General features: G+C 38.1%; 1 protein-coding gene across 2 annotated transcripts in view; it reads left to right on the top strand.

The window, feature by feature from the left end:
- The window catches only part of eva1ba (eva-1 homolog Ba (C. elegans)), a 55,091-nt gene that overhangs the window by 3,631 nt on the left and 24,557 nt on the right, over positions 1–26,903 (top strand). For both annotated transcript variants that reach the window (XM_088327068.1, XM_088327069.1), the window contains one exon: positions 9,543–9,622. The gene's annotated coding sequence lies outside the window, so the exon portion shown is untranslated. The remainder of the gene's footprint in view (positions 1–9,542; positions 9,623–26,903) is intronic.

The raw sequence follows: 26,903 nt of genomic DNA, 5'->3' as shown, positions 1-26,903 counted from the left end.
CCAACTTGATAAAAGCTTTGTTTGCATTTTTTTTTTTTTTTTTGCTTCTCCCTTTAACAGCAAGACTTCGGAACTCCAGTGAATAAATACAGTTCCAAAACTAGGATTGTATAGTCAAAATGTAAACAGCACACACAATTCTGACTTGAATGAAGAGGCAGAAAGGCATTGTGGGAGGTTGTTCAGCCAACAGCATCTAAACATTTTCTCAATGCCACGAAGCAAACCAATTGCAGACCGGCATTTTATATGATGTTGACCAAAAGCAAACAGGCATCTTAGAGAGGTAACTCACACAGTCATACGCAGTAACACCACAAAGTTTATATTTGGGTGTGTTTTTAGGCACTCAAAATAATTTGTTGTTGTTGTTTATTTATTTATTTATTTTTTAGCATTTTTGAAGGGGCGTCGCTACTTTGTGGTTCCACGTTCGCGGGTTCAGAGCTTTGCAGGTCTGAAAAATAATAATAATAAAAGAAAATAATTTTATTTTTTATTTTTATTTTTTTTTAGCATTTTTGAAGGGGCGTCGCTACTTCGTGGTTCCACGTTCGCGGGTTCAGAGCTTCGCAGGTCTAAAAAATAATAATAAAATAAAATAATTTTTAAAAATATGTATTTTTTTTTTTAAAGCATTTTTGAATGGGCGTCGCTACTTTGTGGTTCCACGTTTGCGGGTTCAGAGCTTCGCAGGTCTAAAAAATAATAATAATAGAATAAAATTATTTGATTTTTTTTTAAATCACTTTTCGTGGGTCGTTTTGGTCCCCATTAACCGCGATAACCGAGGTCCCACTATATTCCACATCATAGAGTTAAAATGTAAGTGAGGACGCTGTATCCCGGTGCTCTTGTACTTCCACTACAGGTGAAATCACCAAACTTCTAAAATGAATGTTCTTCTGTTTCTCCAGTGTCTCCACCAAAAATCGTGCTAAGCCTGGAGGCTGCCCATTCATCTCACTCAAACATATATTTTTTATTTTTAAAGTTCGGATTAACACCACTATCAGGTAATAAAATCCTAGATCTGATATTGAAGGTAAGGTAATGAATAAGATGTTACCAGGTCCAGCTTTATTTGGACAATTGTTTGACTTAAAGTTGGCTACAAAACACCCTGAATGCATGATATTTATCGGGGACTTGTTAGTCTTTGTTAGCGAACCTGTGCAGACACTTGTCGACTTCACGATTTAAAGCGAGTCTGAGCCTGGCCTTGCAGTAATGGGGGAGGTTTCCTCGGGGATGAGTTTGAAATGGACTCCCGGCATGCTGAATTTTCCAACACTTATTGGCAGCAGATAACTATCGTCTTCATGTCCAAAAAAGGTTGCAGTCCTTCTTTTGGAGATTCTATTACAGTCTGTTTTTTTCTGTAGAGTACGCGAAGATTGGTTTGACAGATTTTTTTCTTTTTTTTTTTGGGTGCATCCAAGAATAGTGTGATTGTCCAAGTGCAGGATAAGTACTACTGCTAGAAATTCATGACAAAATCCCTGCTTTATGCTAAAATTATATTAAAATATGTTTCTACTTTTTAGATTTTCTCACAGAATATAGGCGGTAGAGTGGTACCATTCACGCGTTTGTTCCAGATGATGCAGTTCCATTCAGGCCAGTTGTGGCAGTCATTTGTAAAAAACGCACGCAACTGTATTTATTTTAATATTTTAGTCTCTTAACCAGGGATGCTCGCTAATTATCGCACCAATGGTTATCGACCAATTACGGTAGAATATGACGTCACAGTTATGGAGTTAATAGCAAAAAATAGACCGATAATTTGTCACTTGGAGCCACGCTTTAATCAACAATTGTACAGCTTAGGGAGCGTTTATGGTCCTTGTTATAATATTACATTTTTCTAAAGCATTATCAGTGTCTGAACCTTGTGACAAAAAGTTACCGGACACCAGGGCAGACAAAAGTTGCCTGCCCGGCCATAAAGTTGTCTGCCCCATTTTTCACAACTTGAAACACAATAAGACGACTAATCGCAAAAAAAAAAACATTGTTGCAAAGTATCAATGATTGATAATTAGAATATATAACAGAACAACACTTTGGAATTAAGTTTATTATAAATCTACTTATAACATTCACTGCATGGATTCGACATTGCTGTTTTCCATCTGCCATCAGTATGTACCTGTATTTACTCATCTTCATTCATGCAATGTTTGCGTTGCGTCGTCTGCTACAAGCCACGTGAACTCCTCTTTCCACGATGCTTTTAATGTACGTTTACGTTTTGTAGCGTCATAGATTTTGCTTCATTTGAATATTTCATCTGAGGCTGAGGTTTTGGCTAATCACTTCTCAAATTTTCTTGTGTTCTCTGGGCGTCTACTTTTGTTAAGATTTGTCAATTTAATAGCGCTCTTACTCGTGACATTGCGGTAAGACGTTTTCCATTGTGTGACGTCTTACGCACGCACCATATTTCGTTTTGCTATTGTTGATTGCCATGTTGTATTGAATGGAGTGGTCTTGTTTTGCTTGCTGTTGAGGAATAAATATGCTTAGAGGCTGAACCACAATGTCCTGCTTATCTTCTCATGCATGAGGAAACCGCAAACTCTGACATATCCTTAACAACTTTGGAAAATGATGCAAATGCTCGACCTTATAACGCTCAGGAAAGTCCGGAAGCACGAAGTTATTTGATGTCTTCTGATCGGCTGCCTAGTATGCAAATTGCTAAACAAACCGATATTCAGAAATTTAGAAACCGAACGAAGACTTTGAAATCGGAATAAAGCAAACGCTTGATTTGAAAATAAATCTTTTTTTTTTCTTCACCTTGTAAAAGTTGTTGGCCACCCGGAGAGGTTTTGTAAGTTGTACGCCCGATGTAAAAGATGCACGCCCCGGGCGTCCGCCCAAACGTTGTTTCAAACACTGGCATTATGGAGTACCACAACTTGGTTGTGTCTCCTCTGTACCTTTTCATAATGTGCATGAGGCATCGAAGATCATGTTTTAGAAGGTTTACTGCGCTTTTGTGATTGCATCAGCTTGTGAACTACAGTGAGTAGAGTAAAAGATTTGATCTTCTGGATCATTGACTCCTCAAATTTACTTTAACCCAGCTGTGATAGTCACTTGTAAAGAAATGTATTGAATCTAATGTTTTTAGTCCAAATAGGGACGCACCATTATCTTCACGTTGATAGTTATTGGACAGACATCACAGTTATCGAATCGATGACAAAAAAAATAAACACGATCATTTGTCATGTGAAGCCATGCTATAATAAACAACATTACATATTGGGAGGTGCTTATGTCCCTGGGTATAACATTTTAATTTTGTGAAGTAGTATGAAGTCGCACAACTTGGTTGTGTCTTCTCTGTACCTCTCCGTAACGTGCATGAGGCATCCGAGATCATGACTTGGGATGTTTACCACGCTGTTGGGATGTTATCGGCCTTTGAACTCCATTTAGTAGAGTGAAGGACCTCATCTCCTGCATTAATGCCTTCTCAAAACCTGCTGTTTATAAATTCTACCGTAAAATACCACAAACTAGATCATGTGTAGCAACCTTCGGATATTGATCTTTTAAAGAGTTCTTTCTTTAACTCATAAAACAAAATGAAAGCAGCCCAATGCCCCATTTTGGTCACTGGAGGAATGGCAATTGCCACTAGGGACTATACACATTCTTTCCTATTTCAGGACGAGACCAAAAGCACCAACGAGAACAGTGTGTTTTTTTGTTTATAGAATGTTTTTTTCGTCATAGTCGTGTGTGTGTGTATATTTGTGCTTGAACAACGATTTAATTAAATTGTGTAGCTCAAGGTTATCACTTACAGTCTTCTAAGAGCAAGATTTTATCTGGTATTGGTAGGAAAAAAGTTAGTGTGTGTCACAGGCCTCCCACTGAGTAACCTGTTTCCAGAAGATGGCCCAATTTTTTTCAAGGAAAAGAAGAGACAGTAGTCACATTTTGATTGTGGTTTTTATTCAATAGAATATCATATTCTTCCTGTCCCCCCACATGTCTTCACTGACTTACCTTGTTCACTCTATACATTCCAAAAATCAATTAACCTAAACATGATCACACTCACAACAAAGAATAAAACAAAAAAATATTTGTATAATCAGGGTTACTCTTCCACTGTTTCTAGCTTGGAATGTCCCTTATATCTACTTTACAATAATACTGCCAAGCTGAACCTATTTAAACACAAAAACAATCAACCAAAAATGTGTCAAGTCCTCTTTTTCAACCTTCAGTAGTCAGAACAAATATTAGCTAAAAAATACATAGAACTTAGATTGCACTTTAACATGAATTTGCTCTAAATAAAATCCAAATAAATGCCCAGAAGCCATACCAAACGTAACAACTGGCTGGACCGTAATTTCATGCCGTCTTTTATAACAAAAAAAAACGTTTTCTCTACAATTCAAAGGGTTCAGCTTTCGATTTTTCCAATCAAAATTTAATTAACACATTCAACAAATGTTTAGCAGTCTTTATGACTGAATTATGGTTGTGTAAAAGCACTTTACTAACCCGTTTTTCTTCAATTAAAAAAAAAATGGCAGCTGATAATTGCTTTAGGATATTATCCCACAATGCAGTTTACCATGCACGGGTGACACTCTCTCTTGTGGTCAAAATTGCGACCTAGCCTCTCAATCTCTTAAGGAAAATAACACATCAGAATGGCTCATCTTTTTTACAATCAACACAAAATCAGGAGGAAAGAGGTTAGCGTGCATCTTGTCGATGACCACGAATTAAAATTGCGTGTTCCAACAAAGATTCTATTCAAATTCGTATCACACGCCCTCAAAGGCCCTCTAGTTTCAATTGGATGAAAGGAACACTCCGGATATAGTGTCATAAAACAGAATTAAAACCAGTGTGGCCACAGTGTATCTACTGTGGGAAAGTCCCGCTTCTATCTTCATGGGAGATTCCATAAACCAAACGGGGGGAAAAAACAGACAGCTTCAATACGAGTATAATCTCGCGGTTAGTTGTAATTAATGGCATCTTTGAACTGTACAGACAAGAACGTTGTAGGCGCCTGCAAGCAACATGATGTTTTTGTTTCATGCCGATCAATTTTCAGGGTTCTTACGGGTGCTAAAAATCCTTGAAAATGCTTGAATTTTAATGTTATGTTTTTAGGGATTAAAAAGTGCTTGAATTTTAGGTCAAGTGCTTGTTAATGCTTGATATTGTTGCAATGTTTTTCAACAAGTCCACCTAAAACGAGGCAGACACTGATTTCTGGGGGTTTCGCTTTGCCATTGTATTTTTTCTTCCCTCATAATTAACAGCGGCTGGAATTAGTTTGAATGGCATTGTCCTATTAAGCTGGATTGAAAAGTCCTTGCGTGATTTTTGCGTGAAGTGCTTGTAAATGCTTAAAATTGTTGCCAGGTTTCTCTACAAGTCTGTCTTAAAACAATGCCGACACTCCTGCCTGGTGGCTTCTCTTTGCCATTGTATTCCTTTTTACCTCTTGATTAATGGCTGTTTGTATGACATCGTCCTATGAAGCGCCACTGCCCCCTACGGTTCACAGGGAAGTGCATCCTACACCTACACAGGGCAAAATCAAATGTGTATTAGTGCAATGATTACGCATCAATTATGTAGATGTATTATGGACCAACCTGAAATCAAGGTAGTGTTTCCCCTCGGTACATTTTAACAGGAAGAACTACACATTACTTTTATTTGTAACCAACGCCCATATGGGTGAGGACCAAAACCTATGGTGAGCCATTTTAGTTCTAACCTACTGAACAGTCTGTCGGAAAACATCAGGTCTGCGGGGACCCTTGATATTTTTTAAGAGGAGGCTCAAGACCCATTATTTTAATATGACTTTTAATTGATCATTTGTATTTAGTTTGATTTGTTGCACATGTAACCTTTTACTGTAACACACTTTCCCTTTTTTCCCTTTTTTCTCATTTTTGTTTTTTTCTGCAGTTGTTCTTCGTTATACTTTTATTTTTCAGTGTTTTCTTATTTTGGCGGCCCACGTTGGTAGGGTGTGGTTCAATGGCTGAAAATTGATTTTCTTTTCAGAAAGATGTCGTTGGTGCAGACACTTGTCACTCAAACATGTCTGACCAATGGGGAAGCACCCGCCCACTGCGGGATATTCGTGTCGAAAAGATTCAATCGAAGATAGAACGACTTCAACACTTTTTTCACTTCGTTAAAGAATAAAAACCAAGTAAAAAACACTTTAAATTTTTTTTTTTATTCTTTATTTTACTTTTTTTCACTGATTAAAAATGTATAATTTGATTAAAACAACTTTCGTTTGGATTGAATAATAAAGACACAAATTTCCTACCCAAAACATGATCCAAGCACAAAAAATGATCAATTCAATCAAAGAAAACATTGTCAATGAAAAAATAAGTGTTCAAATATAATTTTTTAAAATGTTGACTATTTTTTTGCATTCAAACCGTTTTTGTCTTTGATTGAAACTGTTTCTTTTCAATGACGTGAAGCGTGAAGGTTTTTTTGTTTGAAAATATGTTGTTTGATTGAAACAACTTATTTTTGGATTGAATGATGAAGACACCAATCAACCTCCAGACATATACACTAAAAATACCAGTCTCCAATCAAGATTCTTTTGTTTAAATTTAAATCCAGAGGCCATCTGCTGCCATCCCTATCAGTGTGGATAAGCCTCTCTCAGGTCCCTTTCCTCACATGGTGAGTAAGGGACTTGCCATAATCATATTTTATTTCTATAACTATGTTTTTTTGTTTTGTATTTTTAACTGTCGACTGTGTCTTTGTATCAGGTGTTTTGGGTTGTTGGGTGGGGATAAAGGAGGGGATGTTACTCTCTTAATGCACGCTTAATGTTTTTATACAGCTCATTGGGTGTCCATGCATTGCATGAAAAGTCCTTTACAAATAGATTTGATTTGATATAGGAAGAGATCTGTCTCAAAACGATTTACACGGGTATTGTTCAGATACGCAAATATATTTGTGATTTACACAAGATCTAAAATTTGTTGCTCTGCAAAATACATGATTCAAACTGGATTCCTTTTTTTAAATGGTTTTGGAGAAATTAGGACAATTGGCTTTGAAAGTCCTTAAAAAGTGCTTGAATTTGCCTGTGAAAAGATGTACAAACCCTAAATATTTTACCGCAAAAATATTTAGTTTGTATTAGCTGTAATAGAGGACTGCTATATTTGAAATAAAAATAAAAGCTGTGTTTAGTTTTTTTGTCTTACAGCCCATAAATCAAAGCATGGCCTATGATTTTCACGCTGCTAGAAAAATCAGAGCTAGCCCAAACATTCTGCACGCGACTCCCAATCCTGGTCCGCTATCTGCTGCTGGCAAACTGCCATTGCACACTCGGTGGTTTGGGCAAATACTTCCCCCAATCAAAGTGAGGCCCCAACTTCCAATCTCAAACCTCAAGTTGTCTCCTGTAATTTGTGCTACCAAATTGGACCTCAGTAAAACCCCGTCGATACGATTTTTACCCGTCCTGAGGTTGGGGTCATAAAGTGAAATTGCTTTATGACAGGGATAGAAACCTATGGTAATCAGCTAATGCGTCCTGAAACCTGAGTACTCCAGATTATCTGCACCGATATGTGGGAATTTGATGGATATCGGTTTCTGTATATTTATTTACTCAACATGCCAATTACTTAGGCTCAGATACAGCCGAGCCTTTCTCTCCCTGCCTTCTGTCTCACACGTTACCCACCCTTTACGTCTTCTGATTGGACCGAGGTAGTATTCACTGAAGGTTGAAGAATAACAGCTCTGCTTACTCCTGAGTCCCAACATGCCTGATAGTCAAGACCGCTGATCATTTTGAGATTTAAAAAAAGTCTGTGAAGACCGATATCTAAATTCCTATTATAACATTAGTTCGTGTTTGTTATTGAGAAAGGAGCATTAAAAGCACGCTAAAGTGGAAGGCTGAGTGATTAGCTGTTACCCCATTAGTTCCGCAATCTGGCTTTAAAACAGGAGTGCCCACTCTATTCAAATAATTGGTATTGGCCCTGAAAAACCCATATCTGTTGATCCTTAATAGTAAGTATTTGTATATAATTAAATGAAATGCTATTAACCTTTAATGTGATGTGACTTGAACTGGTATAATGGAGTTAGTGGGTCAATGCTAAGGGAGAGGAGACGGCTGATTAAAATGAAAACAGATTTGAAAACTTCTACTTTCGAGGGTTGTCATGCTCTTAAAAGACTTTGTTGCTTTAATTGCTTCCTATTCTTAGTCATTGTCCTCATTATTGATTGGTTACGGCTATATTCCAATATTTGTGCCTTCTTTGTATTTATTGATAATCACAAGCTTCATTTCCATGGTTATCAAGTTTGCTTTACTCTTGAGCAAGCCTTGTAACCTATAGCGATTTAATACAGTACAAATAATTCAGTATTGTATCACATGAACCAGCAAGTGAGATACCTTGCAGTTTAGCGAGTTGAACAATTAGTGTGCCTTCTTCATATTTTTTTGATAATCGCAACATTCATTTACATGGTTATCCTTTTTGCTTCTTAATTTAGCATCACTGCATGCATTGGCCCCAAAGCAAATAAGTACAATGCAAAGAAATACAATTTTGTCTCAGAAAGTCTTTACAAAGCACACATTTCTGAACTGAATGAGGGAATGGCATTATTGGAAGTAGTTCAGCAGATTACATTGTTTTTTTTTCATTATGCCTTGTTGACCAGTTGCAGATAGGCATCATAGAAACATAACTCGTCATTTGCACCAGAAAGTTTTAATTTTCTACGTTTTGGGGTATGCAAACTAATTTGGTGTTGACATTGTATACTAAAGGGAGAAACATGCTGCAAAGAGGGGTTGCAAAAAATTCTTAGTATATCTACTAAAAGGAAAAAATTGCAAGATGAGGACGCTGTATCCCGGGATCTACGGTGTTCCCTCCAGATTACCTTAAAGACTTTGAAGCGCCACCCAAGCTTGCCAACAGCTAGAAATGACTAAATGGCTGTGTACAGTTTCGAATAATAATGTCAACATCACAGCTGAAACTCGAGTGCATGGCGCTAACAAGCTCCAACCTGAAATTTTAATTTTCATGCCCAAGGATCCACTTGAGACGTTTTCATTAAACGCTTCCCAGAGCCAATCCTAACCAGTCTGTGGCTACCATTCGGAACCAGGTTGGTATGCACGAGGGGCGACAAACATCCCATGGCGGGTGCAATGCTTGTGGTCTGGCATGGGCGGGGTGCCACTTAGAGGCAATCGAGACGGTGCCAAGAATCTGCACGTCTGGACCAAACTACCGGTTAACGTGAATTCCTTTGGGTGATGGCTTGGGCGACTTCCCATTCGGGTTTCTGGTTTGGTTGGCTGCTTCATATTTGTGTCTGGGGGGCCTCTGACAAAAAAAGCATACTAGAAATGTGTTGTCAATGTCTATAATGTTCCAGTCTGGCAGTACAGTACTTGTATTGTTGTTGTCTGACTGTTCTTTTTTATGCTTTATCTGCAGGCACAAACTGGAAACCTGAGACTGCAGAACTTCACAGGCTGTCCTCTGAAACTACCTTTGCGATGGCTATAGTGGGCTGGGTAGGACATCTCTTTTACCGCTGTTTAAAATATCTGACCTTAGTTAAAGAGTCCTCAAACAAAGGGCGGAAAGAATTTGAGATTTCTTCGTTCCATGTGAAAAACATCTAGGAAACTTCCACAACAAAACTTTGCCAATTCTTCCATTTTTCCATACCTTCAACAGTTATAACACAGATGTGGTTTTACTTAAGTACAGAGACCCCAGGATAACTGTGTTGCCACCTTACTAAGTTTTCACATTATGATGTAGAATAAGATGTTTTTCTAGCCCCTCGTTACAGCATTTTCCCCAGTGTGCAACACAAACAACATATGATTTTGCGTACCAAAAATCTTGCAAAACTCAAACTTTGCGGTGTTCGTATGTATTACTGTGAGATTCATACGCCTTAGAAGCCTGACTGCACCTCACACCTTGTAGCTTGGATTACAGACTACCTGACAGGCAGACCCCAGAATGTGAAACAAGGGGGCTGTACATTGGACACTTTGGTCAGCAGCACGGGATCGCCGCAGGGGACCGTTCTCTCTCCGTTTCCATTCACCCTGTATACGTCGGACTTTCAGTACAACCCTGAGTCCTGCCATGTGCAGAAGTTTGCTGATGACACTTCTATCGTGGGATGTTTTAGAAGTGGGCAGGAGGAGGAGTACAGGAAATTGATTCAGGACTTTGTCCAATGGAGCGACTCTAACCACCTGCACCTGAACACCACCAAGACCAGGGATATGGTGGTGGACTTCAGGAGAACTAGAACTCACCCGGTTCCTGTAACTATCAAAGGAGAATGTGTAGAATTTGTCCAGACCTACAAATACCTGGGTGTGCAGCTGGACAATAAACTGGACCGGACTGCCAACACAGAAGCTCTATGCAGGAAAGGTCAAAGCCGACTGTACGTCCTCAGAAGGCTGGCGTCCTTCAACATCCGCAAAAAGCTCCTGCAAATGTTCTATGAGACTGTTGTGGCAAGCGCCCTCTTCTATGCGGCAGCGTGTTGGGGAGGCAGTGCTAAGAAGAAGGATGCCTCTCGTCTTAATAAACTGTTGAGGAAGTTGGGCTCTGTTGTGTCACAGAGCTGGACAGCCTGACAGCTGTAGCTGAGAGACGGGCACTGAAAAAGCTGCGGTCAATCATGGACAATTCATCACATCCACTGTCACAGTCTTATTCCACTGCCAGACTGAGGAGATCATTTCTTCCTCATGCCATGAGGCTCTTTAACTCCACCCGGGGGAGTAAAAGCCCACATTAAACCCAACCCCCACATTTGCATATTACTCTATTTTTATTACAGTGTGTTTTTTATGTAGCACTATTTAAATACTCTATATCAACACGTTACATTGGGTATTTATGTATTCTATTTCTTTTATTTTATTATTATTGTATTTTCATCACATGGATACTGCTGGAAGTGTGAATTTCCCTCCAGGGATGAATAAAGTATCTATCTCTCTATCTATCTATCTATCTATCTCTCTATATCTATCTATTATAAGATTAAAAAATATAAAAAGGATGACCAAGTTGAAATGAATGTAGCATTTGCAAACAATAGACAGACATCATCAACATGAAACAAAGGTCATTCACAAACTTTAGAATATAATCGTGTTTTAAGCCTAGATTTAATCAGTTCCACAAATCTGATTTTAGGCGGACAGGGAGTCAATGCAGGTTAGCTAAAATCAGGGTAATGAGATCAAACCTTCTTGTCTTAGTCAAAAGCCTCGCTGCAGCATTTTTCTACCAGCTGCAGGCTCTTTATTTTGGACTTCGGAAGACCGAAGAGTAGTACATTACAGTAATAAACCTCAAAACAAATTAATGTCGTATCCTAACGGGCTACTGTCTTGACATCTCCTAAATGTCCTTGTTTTAGACTTAAGATCAAACCTGCTTCTCTAATGTTTTTCACAAATGTTGCTGGGAGATGATCCTTAAGAATTTGACAACTACAGGTCCAGCCCGATGCCAAAAATCCAACAGGAGTTGATAAGGAAAGCTAATAGATGTTGTAATGCAGTCGTGATAAGGCCGCACATACTTTCTGAGATACGTGTAGTTTACGTTTCACAGCTGCTGTATCAAAATCCGCAGCTTGCGTTCACACTCTCCTATCTGTCTTTGCGCCTGTGTTGACAAAATGTACGCTATTGCTAACAAGAAACATGTGGCGCCCCAAAATAATCTGGTTCGACAGTGTTTCTTTACTACACGTACCAAATTTGAACCTTTGTTCACACGGTCGCTTAAAAAAACAGTTGCTTGCTAGGCTACCATTTTTTTTGAGATGATGATTGGGGGAAAGCACAAGGAGGGACTGTGTGCCATTGTATTTTCCTTGGTTACTGACGCACAAAGTTGTGTGCTGAAACAACATGGATAAAGAAGTCTGAATATGACAAAGATAGCATCTTTTCCTGTCTTAATTGAATTCCGACACAAAAAGAGTTGTTCGGACTAAAGCAAAAAAATAACTTGAGGCGTTGCATGCGAGTTTGGATGCAGCATGCCATAAAACCTGGTCTACTTGCCAGAGGATATTGTTCAAAAAGAAGAACAATATTGTTTTAATTTGGGAATGTTCCTCTGCTCTACCATGTAGCAAAATTTTCTTCTAGTAGGCACTGTTAGTCAAGTCACAAGTCACATTTATTTGTTTAGCCCTTTGTAAAAATACCTTTAAGCCTATGCGCAAAATTGATTAAAAAAACAAACAAACGATAAAGTCCACTAGAAAATAATTCTGCTGACTTGAATTATTATGTTTCGTACTATCAATTTATATATTTATTTATTTTCAACTTGGGCTGCATTTTTCTTCTTGTTTTTCCTTTTCTGTATTTCCATTCCTCTTCTCCCACCCCCATTCTTTCTTCTTTCTTTTTTACCTTTCCGATATTGACAATTTAAACGTGAACAAATGAGCAAATTCATACTTTTTTAAAATGTTTTAATACATTCAAACTTTATTTGTTTAATTAGGTTTTATAAATGTTTCAAACATAGTCTTCCTGCATTGTTCCTTAAGATGTATTTAATACAAAAATGTTGGGCTTAAAAAAAGTTTGTGAAACACTAATGTAAGTTACATTTTGAGTATTAAAAAAAAATCGGATGCGATTTTACAAGGAGCTCCTTTGCTCCTGTTCTTTAAAAGATATTTAAGCTAACAACAATCACAAACATATAAGCATAACATTTCAGCAGTTACAAGCCATAACTTATTCTGTTTTATGCTTCTTGTTACAGTCTTGAAATCACATTGAAGAATTAGCTTCATAAAACATTTAACTTTTAAATGTGCGGGCTACAAATTAATACATAATGCTAAACTTGATGGACAGGCTAGCGAAATGTTGATGTCGGCATTCAACATTTCAATTTGAGATGCAACTTAATTAATGGATTCAGTCAATATCAAACTTACGTATCTTGTTCTGTTTTGTTCTCCTTTCAAGGAACGGCACTATATTGAAAAATGGGGTGCCCGTAACCAACATTAATGTTTCTGGAAGCCGTGTTTACGCAGCTGAATCCAAAATGTCCGTTGTGTTTACCCTCCGACATGCTGCTGCTTAGGGTCATGTTTATTGTTCCCCGTACACACTTGCACATGTAATCTTTTTAAGTCGCGCGCTTTCAATTCCAAGACTTTGAGATCCCTCACTGGTTTGTTTTCTCTTTGGCTACGTCTGAGCATGAACTCGCTTACCGGGACACCAGTGTAGACAGTCGCCATACCAAACATGAGCAAAGTCTACTTTGGGTTACAGTGGGAGTCACTATGGCTGGAAGGTGCAGAAAGAGGACAATACGATTAATCTTTAAAGGTTTTTGGGCTTCACACGTCATTGTAAATTTACAGGCATGGTAATATTTAGTTTAGAGGTTAAACAGTGGGAAGGTTTTGCAAGTCCTACCTCCAAAAAAGAATCATTCGCAAGTATTTTACGAGCGAAAAGGTCTACTGTTGCCATCTACTGGTAGTATATCATTGCCAATCAGTTAAAAAAAACAAGAAATTGCTTTTGATTCGCAAAATATATATCGCCTGACGCAAAGCATTTTTGGTTAAATAAGCTTTTACCTAAATGCTGATATACAGTATGCAATTGGCCGTTGCAAAGATGTGCTGTTGCAAATAATTGCTCATGTGCCAACAAAACCTTTTGGCTGCTCGTGATATCACTCACGAGGGAGTGTCGCTTGAAGACCTTTCATAATAATGTTTAAATGTTTTTAAAATACATTTAAAATAGATGAACGGTCATGGGTCACTAACAGAGCAATAGCAGAAAAAGGCAGGCCTCCTTTTTCTTGGGCTTTGTTTAATCCAGAACCACAAAGGCAACAGACAGCCCCAGCATTTTATTGACAAAGTTCGAAACACTTTAGCATGATCATAACACATCGTGTGTCCCAGCCCTTAATAGGGAATTTTCGAAGATATATCACAAACCCTGCATGTCTTCTTACATCAGGGTCTTGTGACACCCGGAGAAAGCCAAAAAATAAAATCCATAGCAATACTCAGAAATAAGTTAATGCATAATAAATATATGAAATGTATGACTTTTACTATCTCATTGAACACCATTGACCTCTAGAGATGTCATTGCCATGAGCTCATCCATTGCTAATGACTGCTTATTATTAAATTATATCCCCTTGGTTTTGAATTGCGTTAAATTTCCTACAGAAGAATTTCCAATATTACATTTCAAACATCTCAATCCTCATAATCTTTCAGCCCCTGAGACGTGCCAACGAAGTTTATTGGCTGCCCCTGCTATCAATACTTGGCCATACCCCTGAAAGACCCTTTTTTAATGTTTTTCAAATGTTATAACCATGATGAATGTTGTAGTCATTTTTTTTAACTCATTCACCTTCATTAATAGTGAAATACGTCATTGGAGCTAGCTAATTCATTGGTATTGACAGCTTTACATGGAAATGGCTGTTATTAACGTAATATAATTTCCCCTTAGTTTTGAAGTGCGTTGAATTCCCCCTTTTTTCAAACATCTGCATCGTCCTCATGTTTCAGACCCTGGGACCCGGTACGGGGGTGGTGTAAAGAGACGTCCGCCACAGCTGCAGTGTTGAAATGACAATCCTTCCGAGTTGATTTTAAACACCTCGGCGTTTGTTAGCATTGTTTCACTTCATTGCTTAAAATGTATAAAGCAAATAATTATCTGTAAAATAAGATGATGGTCAGATAAGTCATTATTGTTTGGAAAACAGGCTATAATGTTTTATATATAATTAGGCCAATAGGGGTTAATGCAATATTTAGGGGTATAACATCTCTACATAAACACATTGACGTGAAAAAAAGTGATAAGATGCCGGCCGTGCAGTTCAGCCGAGGGATGCTCAATTGCCAACGGCTCGATGGATGTTGAGTAAATGCTTTGCCTGTGAAAAACATTTAGTTTATACTACGAGAGCCAAAAGTGTGTTTTATAAATCGTTGAGGTTCACATTTGAGCCGTGACTATTGCTCCCACTGACACTGAAGTCCATAGATCATCCAACTAGCCAACCCGCTGTCTTGTAAAAAGGAAAAAAAACTATATTCCAAGTCTGGCAAACAGAATTCTCTAACCAGGAAATCAAATAAGCTAGGTATGAAGTGAGAAATTACATTTGCGCTAAAAGGTCTTCTATAATGCATTTTTTAAACTTGGCTTTAGCTTATGCCTTTGGAGATTAGACCTGGAAAAAAACACCCAAAAATGTGAAGACAGTGAAGGTCGCTTACTTTCTGGAAGCTATTTTTTGGACGTTATAAGGTTGACAGTATCTTACTTAGTATGGCAGTTAAGTAGACCTCTGAAATACACCTTTAATCTGTCATGAGATGAGGTTTGCAAGGTAAAAATATCATATAGCATGTGATACAAAACAATGGTAATAGGCTAATGTGTTCTCAACCACTGGTTGCCTCAGTTAAAATTGTGCATAAATACTGTATTAGACATTAGTAACAACATAGTATATTTTTTAGTAAATATACATTCAAAAGAAAAAATAAATTGTATTTATCTTTGTTGTGACTTGAGCAGGAAAAGTGGAGTTGCTTGGTGGATGCAGAGGTTGGAGGGAACGGTGGATTCAATTTAAAACTGGTTTGTATACTGTACTTCCATTTGAGAGGATTGTCTTGCCTCTCAAGGTTTTGTTGCTTTCACCGTCTCCTTATTCTTAATTATTGTCATGATCATTGATTGTTATGACCGTATTGCACAGTTACATAATAGTGCATTTATTATAAAAACAAAACAATGGTATTTGGCTAATGTGTTGTAAACCCCTGGTTGCCCCAGTAAAAATTGTGCATACATATTAAACATTAGCAACAAAATAGTATATAGTATTTATATGTAATACATGTTTATTGCCCACATGTGACCTAACCATGTGATGACACCATAATAGATGGCAGTAGCCCTCAGTAAACAGTGGACAACAACAACAAAAACAGCATACTCCCTGTGGGCACATGTTTATGTTAATATTGTATTGTTCAGCTGATTTTCGTTCGTGTGTTTGGTGCAAATAACTAGTTGTTCCCTTTTGTTAATCAGTGCTTGATACTATTTTTGTGCTGTGCCCAAATAAACTTTATTCATTCATTTAACTGAATTAAAGAGTATCTCGCTCACTCACACGTCATTAATAAGCTAACAAGCAAACGCTAGCATACTAGCATACGTTTCCTCATTTAATCACTGTTTGGCAGAAAATTAAAGCTATCAAAATTAAAAAATGCCCAATCTTACCACCATTGTCTAAAAGTGAATATTGTTTTATGAAGCACAATTAAACACTGCTTAAGATGATTCAACTGAAATAAAAATTAACTCTCTCTCTCTCACACACACACACACACATGCACTCATTGATCAGCTAAAAAGCAAATGTTAACATCAGCTAGCTACCAGAGATGAATCTTACGTTACCACACATAAAAAAACGCAAATAATAAGTAAGAGCTCCCTCCATCCTCATCGGTGACTTCGTGTTTTGGTTCTGACTGCTGCCTCACCATTGTGGTGCACCCATGCCATATTACTTTTGCAAAGCTTGTGAAGTGTGAGGTGCTCCCACACTTTTGCAGGCTTCGGTCTAAATGTATTCTCCGTATCAGTCATGGTTCATGTGTTGAGTTTAGCGTAGTCTTTGAAAATAATGCCATAGTTCGCACTCCACCTCACTCTGTTATGCTCGTCGACTCATGCTTCGTGTGACGCATAAATCGTGCAACACAACGAATGGATGAACTCATTTGATGCCAACTCTTTTAATCATCAATTTTATTAGATTTTATCGATTTGTTGTTGCAGCTCTAGTGTAAATGCTTTTTTTAATGTCAATTCATGTTTATTTGTATAGCCCTTTATCACAAGAAGTCTCATAGGGCATCACAGACCACCATTAAAACAACCCCTGATGTAAAACCCATTACTTTCTTTACAATACTAAATAAAGAAATCCAATAATATTGAAAACAATGTCCCTCTGGCAGATATTTGTGCTCATATTAAGGTGTATTTTTTCTTAATTGAATTCATGAAACAAGGTAAAATATAGTAAACATTTTAAAAAGTTTACGAATAATCCAAATAATATTGTAATAGTCGAAATTGCTTAACTGTTCTATTACATTCCCCCAAAAATTAGAGTCTTTTTACTAACGTTTGCGCGACAGGGGACATTTCATGCATTTTTCGGCACAAAACCGGCACTTCATGCAAATGTAAGGGACTAACGTTAGCTGTGTATGCCAATATGTTTTATCTAAGGTGCCATCAAATCGACTGAAACAGAAAGATCTTCAAATTGTTTATGATTAATGGTTGTTTTGAATATGCCATTTTGTTTATTCACAACAGATTTCAGACACACTTAGCTACAGTAGCACGAGCTAATTTTATAGGTAGCTGCATTAAGTGTCTTTGATGTGACCCGTACCTACTTACCATAAATTTGCCTGGAAATACATAAACCGTACCTTGTAAAAAAATGCTCGTTGCAAATCCTGTGGTACCTTGAGGGCTGCCACTCTCTCCGATTTATTTCAGATATCCATCACCATCTTCTGTCTTTATCAAAAGGAATAAGATAAAATGCCAACCTGGGCTTAGGATCTTGCAGGTAAGCACAGCTCATCGCACAGCAAGAAATCACCATCGTAAAAAGTTGTTATATTATGTCGTGGTTATTGATATTTGTTTCAACTCAACTGCTTAATTTAGTGCCGTGCGCTCAGGTGCTTTTGCCGTCAGTCATGGCGCTCATACTTCTGGGGAATGCAACGTGATGTCACCTGCAAAGGGTCAGTAGTCTCGAATGATATGCTACAGTCATGTAGAGATGCCTCAAAATGTTTGTGGCAATAACAGTCGACCATTGGAATCCCGTTGTCAATTTTTTGTATTACCGATTTTTGTCGACAGCCCTTGTAGGGACATCATAAACACGTGTGTATGTACATCCATGTATATTAATATGTTTTAAGCTGTCAACGTATTTGATGGTAAAATAACTCTTCAGTTCCCTCCCCCACCCATCTAACCTCCCAAAATAGTTTTACACACCTAGAGCTCACATCTGGTTTCTCTGAAGCTCCCGCTGGCCTGTCTGGTCCTGTTATTCAGAGAAGGCGCCCATCAGGCATAACCTGCACTTTGACACGCGCTTCGCCGGGCACTGACTGACAACCTGGGCTGGATTTGGGGGTCCGCATCGGCTGCTGTGCATGCAAGCGTGCCATTAAATCCGATTACAGCCCTCATGCAAGCTCCCACAGTTAGGGCCAAGACGAAAACAGGCAGATTTGTCTTAGTACTACCAATGCTTCTGTGTCATTAAGTGAAGTGTACAGTTGACTTTTCAACGATTTGTCGCTCAGCACTCATAAATAACAGCTTTTATTTTTAGTGCGAGTGTGTGGGAGAGTGAATCTTCATTTCACTTGGTCTGGCAGCATTTTTGCTGATTGCAGGAGCTTGGGAACCTAAAAAAGCTGGGTATGCATTATGGTTTTGTAAACTGTGGTTCTCAAGCTTTTTTCCGCAGCGTATCCTATGTGAAATGTTTCTTTCGGAGTACCCCTCAACTAGTGCAAAGCATTTTTGGTTAAAAAACGAGTCACTTGCTTTTTATGTCGGACTTATCATACTTTGGAATTTCACTGTATTTTTTTTTCAGATTTTTGTAGATGTAATTTACAGAGTACAGAGATGGCAATCAGAGCCACCCACAAAAAGTGAAAACCTGTGAAGTAAAGTTGCACCTTTTTTGTAGCCTTTATTGAGAGAGAGGGAGAGGGGAGAAATGGTTGGGGGACATATAAAGAAAGAGAGAACGATTTATAGAGAGGGAGAGAAAAGAGACAGGAGGGTAAAGAAAGAGAGAGAAAAAGAACAAGAGAGTAAAAGGAAATGGAGAGAGAACCAAACAGAGTGACACAAAAAGAGAAAAGAGAGAGAGACATAAGGAGAGAGAAAAAGAAAGAAATACAACGACAGCGTCTTTCTGAGTGGCGCATGGCTTTGGCAACATCAAGTGGACATGTTTCAACCTGCTGCTCATTCTTCTCTTGTGCTTCTCTCAGGGTTGTCTCACACGCCATTTTCAAATCCCTTGGCGGGCCTTATCTGGCCCAAAGATCGCATGTTTGACACCACTGTTCTAATTAATGGCTCCCTGGCTATTTTTCAGAATTGTAATGGAAAATTATAATGGAAAATCACATGTTTTCCTGTTTTTATGTGTATATATATATATATATATATATATATATATATATATATATATTTATATATATATATACACAGCATGAATATACAGTATGTGTTGCCTTTCTTTATAGGGCCTTTATGGTTGTTTGGATCCCCTAGCCACTAGGGTCTGTGGTGTGTCTCGGGGAAGTACAGCCCGGTGGCGCCCACCCCTCTCCAGGCCAACACATGTTTCCACTCGGCCTCGAACCAGGCATCTTCGCATGTTAGGCGAATGTGAGCGATAAAAAGAGAGAGAGAAATAACAAGTTGAAACCCAGTATATATTTTAAGTTTGTCAATGTTATATTTTTGGGGGGCACACCTTGATCAAAGACCTATGTGGCCAATCAGCATCGGAGATCTCAAGTCAAGGGGTGCTGGCCAATCAGCGTGAATCTTGGCTCTCCAAAACGTTTCTCCGTGGTGCAAGACGCATTATTTGTTGTTGTTGTTTTTTATCTTTTTTTTTTTTTAATTGAATAGTCAATCGGCTTGAATCTACGATCCCCGCAATGGTGTGGAAAGCGTGGTTTCTTTTTTCATTCTACCTTTTTTTTTTTTCACCGCAAAGGAGTGAATCAGAGGTAACTGAAGTAGGGATGGGTCTCTAGTATCCTTATTTTCCTTTATGTTTAACTTGTTTTTCTGTTTTTTAATTAAAGTATTTTCCTTATTTCATTAATTTCCAACTTATTTTGTAGTTGTAATTTGAATTCATGGGATGACAATACGTATTCAAGGTCCTTTTCGAAATGACACTTCCAAGAAAAATCATGTTAAAATAAAGTAGATTGAAAAAAAATTTTATTTAAAAACTGACAAGCGCCCACATTTTATTTTCAGTGTGTGCTTTTATATAATTTGTTAACTATTTTTAAAGTATTTTTTTTTCAAGATTGCTCCTTTTTAAAATGTATTTCAAAATCGAAGGTACCCCTGGGCGTACCAAATTATTTTTAAATAACTGCCAATTCTTTATGGGCCATTATACTTTGAAAACAGTTGGTATTTGAAAAATTAAGTGTGGTGTTTTTAATTTAAGTATTTCATTATTTGTTTTGGCATTATAGTTTGGAGTACTTGACATTTAAATAACTGACATTTTTTAGGCCAACATTTTTCACTGCTTTTTGTTGAAGGACTTCACCCCTGTCCAAAACTTTGTTTCCATTTTATTGTTCATTTTTTATTGTAAAAAATGCTTAGGCCCTGACGACATTCAGTTAGCGTGCGCGGTAGGCAACAAGGCCTCAAAAATGTCTGTGCTGTTGTCTTTCTCTTGATGGATTAGCACATGTCATTGTGTTTGTCGTTTCTATAAGACCTATATACAAGCCTGTTGTACATTCCAAACGAAGGACTGCGGCGAAAGATGCCTATTAGCCAGAATATGCTAGCTAAATCCAAATATATGCCGGCTAAACCCAAAAATCACAGCGTTGAGAGGTCTTAATCCCTGTTCAAAAGTTTCTTTGTATTTTATCATAAATTGTCTATTGTCAACCCAAAAAGTTTAAAGGCTCTGATGATATTCAGTTAGTATGCGCGGTAGGCCACAATGCCTCATAAAATGTCTATGCTGTTGTCTTTCTCATGACAAATGAGCATGTGCCATTTTGTTTGTACAGGCCTGTCGTACACTTCAAACACAGGAATGTGGCAAAGTATGCCGATTAGCCAAAATATGCTAGCTAAACCCAAAATATGCTAACTAAACCTACAATATGCTAACTAAACCCAAAAATCTGTTTTGAAAGGTTTAAATCCATGTTCAATGACACGTGCTAACTCGTTAGTATGAGCGGTAGGCCACAACGCCTCAAAAAATGTCTGTACTCTTGTTTTTTTTTCATGACGAATTAGTACGTGTCATTGTGTTTGTCTTTTTCAATAGACATTTACACAAGCGGGTCGTAGACTCCAAACAAAGGACTGTGGCCAAAGATGCTGATTAGCCAAAATATGCTGGCTAAACCTAAAAAGTTCAGCTTTTAAAGGTCTTAATCACTATCTTCTATTTTATTGTCTATTGTTCATTGTCAACCGTAAAAAGTTACAGGGCCCTGATACCATTTAGTTTGCATGCGCGATAGGCCACAACACCTCAAAATATGTCCGTATTGTTGTCTTTCTCATGACGAGTTAGCATGTGTCATTGTGTTTGTCTTTTCTGTTAGACATTTACACAAGCGGGACGTAGACTCAAAACAAAGGACTGTGGCCAAAGATGCTGATTAGCCAAAATATACTAGCTAAACCCCAAAACGCTTAGCATCTGCTATCTTCTGCGTGAGTTACATTTCCCTCTCACTAACAAAAGTTGCAAAACCGAGCTGGTTTCTGGGAACCTTGCCACTATCCAAGCCATAATTGCTAGAATGGCTCTTCTACGGCATTTTGCTTCCAATTTGACACGGTGTAAGTGTTAGCGGTAGCAGCAGGGGTGCACCCTGTAATATTCTCTCCAAGCCAACATTCTAAACACGGCAGTTGGATGCGCCGTTTTCATTTGACGCGCGTCCAGCATGACCACTTAAAGCTTTTTTTTTTTTATCATTTGAAATGTTTGATGAAAGAGGAGTTGCTAAATGCTTAATAGCATTTAATACAGTATGTTTCATCAAATGTTATTGTTTCATGAAAATTGCACACTTGTCAACATCATATAATTGCCTCCCTGCAATTCCCCTTATCATGCGATAATAAATCATGCTAACACAATGCGGCACCTATTTACTCCCAGCAAGACAGACTATGTGGAATACTGCGACAATATTAGTCATCTACAATGACGTTGCTACCAATGACCGAGTTATTACGGATTAAAGACAAAATGGGCAAGACATGATTGGTTTAACAAAAAATGAGTACATTTAAAAAAAAAAAATTTCTTCCCGTACAAGAATTTGTTATATGCCGTACACAATTTGAAATTATCTAAAACGGATAAAATACAGGGAGAAGGTATTGACCCTTTGCACGTGACGTCATGTTGCCTTCTCTGGCAGAATTAGAAACATGACATATACAATTGAAACTTTGCGGTGTTTGTGCGGATGACGGTGCAAGTTAGGTGTCCGAAACGCCTTATCTTGGTCAACATGATATAAGATGTTGGTCTGCTATTGGTTTTCGTCATGGCATCAAAACACTGATATACAGTACTCTTGGATTAACTACTTCTCCCAATGCCATTCTCTCTCTTCTTCCGGTTAGAATCTTGTATGCTTCAGAAAGACTTGGCGACTGGACGATACAATACTGGATTTTTTTGTACTGTATTATTCGCTGAAACTCCCCCTCTCTAAACATACTGCGAAACACGGCTACTACAGCTGAGTTAGTATTTTAGCTGCTCGTTATATTTAAATAAAATTAATCAATTAAATCAGACTCAATCAGATCAGTCTTATGTCAAAAGCACACAGGGAAATAGTAATCACCATTGGGTGTTCTGTGGATTTTTAATGGGTTCGGCAAGCAACTGAGGCAGCGGCATGAGAGAAGCTACAGCTAGGCTAACCACTGTCTTAACCCACCCCTGCCGAGCCTGTACCTCACCAATGCCAGATGTATTACCCATGAAACGGATGACCTGGGGCTACAATTTGTGGGAACCCGTTACATTCAAGATGGTTGTATTTTTAAAATCGCAGAGACCTGGCTCAACCCAGATATACCCAATGCTAGCGTGCATCTAGCCAGCCGCTCTCTAAATTGCTACATTACACTGAAAGGAGAAGCCTTCATTGTACTTTTGTATAAGGACAATAAAGACTATTCATTCAACTGTAAGTCTGTGTTATTATTTGTTTATCTATAGTTGTTATTTGGTCACAGTCGTATACTCTCTTTCAGTAAGGACGTAATCTCGAGGTTTGCCCCGTGGGGGCTTTTATCAAAGTACAACGCTACCTCGCGGATTTTCACTTTTTGCAGGGGGTTCTGGTCCCCATTAACTGCGCTAAACGAGGTATTACTATATATATTTATAATTTTGTCCTATCAAATACACCTATTTTACATAAGTATTACTTATTTTACACAATTTTGATATTGTAATGTTTTTATCTTGGGTACTGGCGGTTCAAAACACATTAAATAATAACCATAGTTTCTGATACGGCAATTTCACTTTGCGATCCCCACCTTGAAGCATATTGTATAAAAAAATTATAAATAAAAATTTAAGAAGGTAATATAATAATGGTTTTGTATCAGTATCGATCTGAGAAATGAGTGGTATAAATATTCCCTCATCTACAGTATGTAATCCTACTCTTCTTTCGAATGAGTATTCCTGCATTTTAGCTAACTTTTGTCCGTGAATCTTCCAGTAGTTTTCTGACAAATCGACCTAATCATTGTCCATCAAATTCTTTCTCCATTCATCCATCTCTTCTTTTAGCCCAACCACTCATCCATTCAACCGTTACCCAACAATCAGTCCATCGATCAGCTCCACAAGCTTACAGATGTTTGCACGTTTTTGATTAAAGACAGATCTCTTTTTCTCGGGGGTGCTCTCCTCACATTCTCCGCACAGCTGCGTCATGCACCGGTGGGACTTTTTTCGACCTTACGAGCATTTCATTTCCTCTCAATCATCTCATCTTCTCATGACGCTTCATCTCGGGCAGCCGGGTCCACCTTTTGTCGGGAATTTCGTCACTCCCTCTGGTGCGGATTATCGAGCGAGGCTGCGTGTTTGAGGAGTGAGTGGGCAACTTGTTAAAAGCATTGCAAATATTATCGCTTGTTGAACGTGGTCGGCTTCTGTTCTTTGCAAGCGAACCTCGTGTGTTGTTTAAACCTTCCACCTGACAACGGATTCTCTTTGTATGTTGGCCGCGAATGCTTATCAGTACGTTGTGATAAGTATTTTGGTTAAGGAGAGCTGCACCTCTTTTTTGTTTGAAACAAATCACAGGTTCTCCTTTAATTACACTGCTCTTTGTGCTTTGAAGATTCTATTTCACCTCTATATCATTTTCTTCCCTCTTAAGTTTCTGTTCTAAGTCTCTTATAAATCTACCAAAGGGATCATCAGTGACTACAGATATACTTAGTTCTCACAGACCACGTGATCTCTCCGGGGCTGCCATCTTTGATGGCAAAGAGCTATGTTTACACCGCTTTACCGGCGAATTTCATCTAGTGTCTAATACTTTGAAAGCCATCATGAGAATACAAGGTGACACATGTTATAAAGATACTCTCACAAAAACAGACAGAGAGAGATCTGATGCGAAAATTTCAGTTATTAATGCGGTGGACCTATTTTAATTAGGGACAGAAACAGTCAGCAGAGATTATGCCGATTTGCCACCAATACAGTACTATCATGTGTACCATTACCTCGTAGTGTTTACACATGTGAGTAGTTTCGAGCCTGGAAATCGCTGTAGTCAAGTCATGTTGATTTGTATAGCCCTTAATCACAAGGAGTCTCAAAGGGCTGCACAAACCACAGATTATTGCAAACCACAGACTATTATTTCACCATTCCCTGATCTATAACCTACATGAGGGCAAGGAAAAACTCAAACATGAGGATAATGAAGAAACCTTGAGAAGGGACTGCACATGAGATAATCCCCCTTCCAGGATGTATTTATTTTTCTCTTTATATATCCTTATTTATCTTTTTTTTTTTTTTTTTTTTTTCAAAAGAAATATGGTGCATATTTTGTCTCCTCCCATTGTGCTTTTAGCGCTCGTTTTCAGTGGCACGACAGTGTACAGTGACATCCAGTGGGAAAAATAATACATACTGCCCTTTCAACTCTCATATTAAGGGGTGAGCCTCAAACTATCATCCTGCGGGCCGTAATTGGCCTCCTGGTCCATACACTTGATACCCCTGCTTTAAGGTCAGTTGAACTTGAATAAAGACTCAAAACCATTTTAACATACTCTTTGACTCAACGGACTACTACTTTTGTATTGTCATTATTTTAATAGTATTACTTTTTTAAAAAAGAAAAAATGGTTTACATTATTTTTTTATTTTTATTAATCATTATTATCCTATTCAATAAACGCGTTTAAACAAAAAGGCCAAAACCTATACAGTAGTTTGCTTACATTTTCCAGCTCGATACCGATACTCAACTGTTGAGTAGTCATTCATACAGATACTATGTAATGATACCACTATGATATAAAATTGTCCACCAACAGCTTAATATTGGCTGATTCTTTTACACAACACAATACTTTCCTTTATTTTAAATTCAATTGATTGCAATGTATTATTCTAAGTTCTAGTTCCTTATTCGGGCCCTGGTGCTGTGGAATGCTCTGTCCTCTGATGTTCGATCTGCAATCTCAGTGTAAGTGTTTCAATTTAGGCTTAAAACACACTTATATTGCCTATGAATAATGGTAACCTCAGGAAGCTGTCAACCGGGACATTCTGTTATTACCTATACTTCATGTTGATGATGTTTGTGTACTGTCTGTTCATTCACCTCATGCTGAGTTTTTGATTTTTTCCTTGCCCTCATGTAGGTTTAAGATCAGGGGATGGTGCAATTGTAGACAGTAGTCTATACTACCGTTTGAGACTTCTTGTGATTAAGGGCTATACAAATAAACATCATTTGACTTGTTAAATCGACAGTAGAGAGCAGCAACCGTTGCGAGAATCAATACGTTATACAGCGTTGGTGATATTTTTGCACAATATACTACTTTCTGAGCAGCACGGCAGCGCAGTGGTTAGCATGTCCACGGCACAGTTCTGAGGTCAAGAGATCGAACGTTCCTGTGTGGAGTTTGCGACCCTACTTAGGATAAGCGGTGCAGATAATGGATAGTACTTTGTTTAAAGGGGGTGTGCGTTGGAGAATGACTCCTTGCTTGCTGTGTTTTGTTTATTTTTGGTTTTTGAATGGAGCATAAAAATGGTAAAAGTAAGAAAAGGCCTGCTTCAAGTAAAGTCCAAATGCCAATACAAACCCCAAGAAAGACCCATTTTTTTAAATTCAGACGTGTCTAAGAAATGTATGTACCGTAAATTCCAGACTATAGAGCGCACCTGATTATACGCCGCACCCATCACATTTTAAGAGGATAACCGCTTCTGTACTTACAGAAGCCGCACCTGTATATAAGCCGCATGCGCCCACGTTATAACATGCAACACAATCACAAAATTAACCCAAACCCGACATTGTGTCCCACGATTGTAACTGAATATAAAGTACACAGTCCAAAAAACACAGCCGGTAATTTACGGTACTTGCATGTGCATAATGAAGGAGCTGACTAAGGCTGCAATGATAACAAGCCAGGAGATGCGAGTAAAAAAGTTCCAGATTCTGTACAGCTCCTTTTACATTTCAATAACTAATTGTAATTTATTATTTCCTTCATTTTACCTCATGATTGTTATACTGCCTCTAAACGACAGCAGATACTGGTGCATGGTCTCAGTAATCGCCTATCCATAGTTGCAATAAACCAG

The sequence above is a fragment of the Urocampus carinirostris genome, chromosome 2 (genome assembly GCF_059441175.1).
Source record: "Urocampus carinirostris isolate Australia breed hairy pipefish chromosome 2, RoL_Ucar_1.0, whole genome shotgun sequence".
NCBI classification, from domain to species: domain Eukaryota; kingdom Metazoa; phylum Chordata; class Actinopteri; order Syngnathiformes; family Syngnathidae; genus Urocampus; species Urocampus carinirostris.
Note: the sequence above shows the minus strand (reverse complement) of the source record. Positions and strands in the feature narration are given on the sequence as shown.